At 42.2% G+C, this 4591-nt stretch overlaps 1 long non-coding RNA gene across 1 annotated transcript; it reads right to left on the bottom strand.

The window, feature by feature from the left end:
• Positions 1–1125: 1125 nt before the first annotated feature.
• On the bottom strand, positions 1126–4119 carry LOC130360600 (uncharacterized). The gene is made up of 2 exons (XR_008890723.1): positions 1382–4119; positions 1126–1264 (listed from the first exon to the last, which is right to left on the bottom strand). It is a non-coding gene; the product is annotated as an uncharacterized LOC130360600 (long non-coding RNA).
• Between the last annotated feature and the right edge of the window lie 472 nt (positions 4120–4591).

A 4591-nucleotide genomic window follows, 5' to 3' on the forward strand; every position in this document is an offset into this window, starting at 1 on the left:
AGGGTGGAAACATGCTTTGGAGCAGTTTTTCAGCAAAGGGACCAGAACAACTCATCTGTGTAAAAGGAAAGAATGAATGGGGCCATGTATATTGAGATTTTGAGTGAAAACCTTCCATCAGCAAGTGCATTGAAAATGAAACGTGGCTGGGTCTTTCAGCATGTCAGCAAACACACCATCTGCACAACAAAGGAGTGGCTTCGTAAGAAGCATTTCAAGGTCCTGGAGTGGCCCAGCAAGTCTCCAGATCTCAACCCCATAAAAAACCTTTGGAGGCAGTTTAAAGTCAGTGTTGCCCAGTGACAGGCCCATAACATCACTCCTCTAGAGGTGATCTGCATGGAGGAATGGACCAAAATACCAGCAACAGTGTGTGAAAACCTTGAAGACTTACAGAGAACGTTTGACCTCTGTCATTGCCAACAAAGGCAATATAAAAAAGTATTTAAAGTATTGAGGTATACCTATCATGAAATTACAGGCCTATCATCTTTTTAAGTGGGAGAACTTGCACAATTGGTGGCTGACTAAACACTTTTTTGCCCAACTGTATATGCTGTGATAAAGTGGCAAGGAAAGGGTGCATTTCCTTGACCTACTTTAAAGAATCCCTCACATGGGGCCTAAGTAATCAGGCAGCAGACAGGGGCTGTGTTCAAAAGGAAGAGGCTCAGTCTGATCTGGGCTCTCCCTGGGAAACAGCAGGTCGCTGTAAGGGGGAGACACGGGCCCTGTTGGAAGCACACAGCCGGAGCTGTGAGTGACCCAAGTGACAGTGTGAACTGTGAGTAATCAGGTTGCAGGAGGAACATGTTAACTGTGTGAAGGTAGCTCACCAGTTACTAGACAGGGCATGCTGAGAGTTGTAGTCAGCGACCAGACGGTCTAGGATTTTATTTCATCCCTGTTTTGTTTTTACCTGCAACCTGTGTAAATAAAGCTGGCGAGGTGCCAGACTTGTATCCTGAACTGTTGTCTGCTGAGTTATTGAAAGGAAACGTGTCCTGTGGCAGTGACCAGGACGATCCCAGAGCTATCCCAAAAGGAGCGTTCCTTACAATGCATAAGCCCCAATCTTAGACATGCCTAACCTTTAAAAGTGCCAAATGAAGACGTAGAGTTCAGTTATGTGACAGAAAATAAAGTTTATTTACAAGGTTGGTTGTGTACACCAAAAGACCAGAATAAATAAATAAAAACACGAGCGGTATGGCACAGGGGACCTGAACACCATGGACTAAAGCAGTGGTCTCAAACTGTGGCCCTCCAGATGTTGCAAAACTTGAACTCCCAGCATGACCGGACAGCTGTTGGCTGTCTGGGCATGCTGGGAGTGGAAGTTTTGAAACATCTGGAGGGCCACAGTTTGACACCACTGGACTTAAGTTATGCAGAATTATGGCTTATTTCTACTAGTCAGAAGCAAGCACTAGAAATGAGCGAAGTTACAGTGATTCGATTCGTCACAAACTTCTTGGATCGGCGGTTGCTGACTTTAGCCTGCATAAATGAGTTCAGCTTTCAGGTGCTCCGGTGAGCTGGAAAAGGTGGATACAGTCCTACGAGAGAGTCTCCAGCCCACCGGAGCACCTGAAAGCTGAACTAATTTATGCAGGCTAAAGTAAGCAACCGCCGGGCTGAGAAGTTCGTGACGAATCAAATCACTGTAACTTCGCTCATCTCTAGCAAGCACCATCAATACAAACTCTGAATGTTATGTGAAACAACGTACAATGTAGTGGTACAATACAATACACAATTATCTAGTAAACAGATATGCCCTAGCTGTGTACAGCCATTCTGTATAGCGGAACTGACGCTTAGGTTTTTTTTAAGCAATGCTACAGTGCAGTTTATGTAAGAGAGTAGAAAAGCATTAAAAAAAGAAAAAAAAAAACTTTTACAGAAAATAAAATAAAATTAAATCGCAAAGTCAACCATTTAAAAAAGGACATAAATTTGTCTTAAGCGTGAAGAGGGCTGTTTCACAATAGCACACAATACAGGAGCTGTATGTATATTATTAGATGGATATGATCCCAACCCTCTTGGCTTCTGCATGATTCCATAATATTGCTATAGTGAAAACCATCATACAAATCTATGGAAACATTTTAGACATCAAACTAGAGTCCAGTTTAAATGGGTGACTGGGCTATTTTATCTCACCCAAAATTCATAAAAATAGCAGCTTGAATGAGAAGTCTTTATTCTCTGCCTTTGTATGATAACAGTAGGCTTAAATATCTACATAAATGTCAAATACAACAAAGTGCATTGAATAAAAGATCCCTGAATAGATAGCAGGTGCAAATTATATATATATATTTCTTTCAGGAAGGCGGTTACCAAATTAATATGACAGCAATATGCCTTATTATTGATCTCCACTATTGCAATGTTTAAGAATCCCAAAACCCCCTATATTGTTTAAAGGATACCTAAAAAGATGTTGCTGACCAAGGCTCAAAAGCACTTGCAAAGCGAAGACTGGAGACTAGGGATAGACCGATTATCGGTTTGGCCGATATTGTCGGCCGATATTCACGATAATCACGCCCAGAGACCGCCGCTGCCCCATTGCCTCCCCCATCCCCGGTTTCATAATTACCTGTTCCTGGGGCCCACGCTACTTCTGGCTCCTGCGGCATCCTGTGTTACGCTGTGCACTGCGCAATGACGAGTGACGTCCTCAACGCGAAATCACCGTCAGTGCACAGTGACAGCTCAGGAGGACGTCGCCGGAGCCAGAAGCAGCGAGAACAGTGCGGTGGTGGGCGGTCGCAGTGATAGGATTAAGGAGGACCCCAGGACAGGCAGGGGGAGAGAAGCGGGTGGCGGGAGTCTCTGGCACCGCAAAAGCCGCTGCAGTTCATTGATTTCAAGCGCCCGCTTTAGATCAATGATCTAAAGCGGTGTCGCCGGGGGGGAGGGGGGATATATAGCCGATAACTTATACCGGAATATCGGTATAAGTTATCGGCCCTAACCTTCACAGAGTATCGGTATCGGCCCTAAAAAAAATCGATATCGGTCGATCCCTACTGGAGACATGGGTGGTTCCGCTGCTTGGGCAACATTATACAACCAGATAAAAATGTTTTAGAACAGTGCTTGGTAGGAAAGGCCTATAGGTCTCCATTTTTAAAGCGTTTAAAGATCTTCTGAGCATCACCGACGACTATGAAATCACAAACAAGGGGCCGATCCAGGCCATTAGGCAAGTAAAGCACTTAAGACATAACTTTGCATCACATGGACAATAGTAAAACATTAAAACCTGGATAACCTCTTTAACAGATCATTATCAGCTCTCTCCCGTGTAGCTGTAATGCCCTGTCACACTCTCTGAACTGAAGAACTCCCTTCTTGCTCCCCCCTCCCCTCCTGTCTGCGAGGTCCAGCCTATTTTTGTGAAGAGATGAGCTTAATAGATTATAGGGCAGCAGGAAGCCTTTTTCAGTCACAGTAATTTCAGTCAGAAAAGGCTCACTGCTGTCTTATCTTAAAAAAGGGTTCCTGCTGCCTTATAATGTAATGTGCAGTCATATGAGCTCCCCTCTTCACATCAATGGTCTAGTCCTGAGCAGAAAGGAGGGAAAGGAGCTTTCAGAGAGCATTGCAGGAGATTATAGATACAAGCCAGACAGCTAAGCTGATAATGAAAGATCTGTGCACTTTGGCTTAAGCCAATATATTAGTAAGTTGCTTTATTATACTTTTTGACACCATATACAGGTTGTTTCTTTCGCAGGACAACCTCTTTGAAAGTGCACTCAAAATGGGCTGAAGAATTAACCAGCAAACTAAAATGGGATTTAAATCCACAATACTAAAAATACTGGTAAAAGTGCCTTATTGCTGAAGCAACTTCGTAAGGTCTATGGGAATCTCCAATGTCATACAGACATACAGTATATTTTTGTCATGTCAGAGTTTGTGTTATATTATATATTAGAAACATGCTTTTAGGGTAGAATATCTCCATAATACACCGCAGTGCTTAAAGGGGTTATCCAGGAAATTTTTTATATATCTATCTATCTATCTATCTATCTATCTATCTATATATATATATCTATATCTACTGGCTCCAGAAAGTTAAACAGATTTGTAAATTACTTCTATTAAAAAATCTTAATCCTTTCAGTACTTATGAGCTTCTGAAGTTAAGGTTGTTCTTTTCTGTCTAAGTGCTCTCTGATGACACTTGTCTCGGGAACCACCCAGTTTTGAAGCAAATCCCCATAGCAAACCTCTTCTAAACTGGGTGGCTCCTGAGAGACGTGTCATCAGAGAGCACTTAGACAGAAAAGAACAACCTTAACTTCAGAAGCTCATAAGTACTGAAAGGATTAAGATTGTTTTAATAGAAGTAATTTACAAATCTGTTTAACTTTCTGGAGCCAGTTGATTTATAAAAAATAAAAAATAAATAAAAAAAGTTTTTTACTGGATAACCCCTTTAAGCACATTATTGCAGCACTCAGAGCAGCTAGAGCTTTGTACTCTGTAGTACGGAGGCGCAGGGTAGGGGTGTGTGGATACGATTTTAAATTTCATTTAAAAAATTAAAGCAATTCTGAAGCCA

This window comes from Hyla sarda, chromosome 3 (genome assembly GCF_029499605.1).
Source record: "Hyla sarda isolate aHylSar1 chromosome 3, aHylSar1.hap1, whole genome shotgun sequence".
Taxonomy (NCBI): domain Eukaryota; kingdom Metazoa; phylum Chordata; class Amphibia; order Anura; family Hylidae; genus Hyla; species Hyla sarda.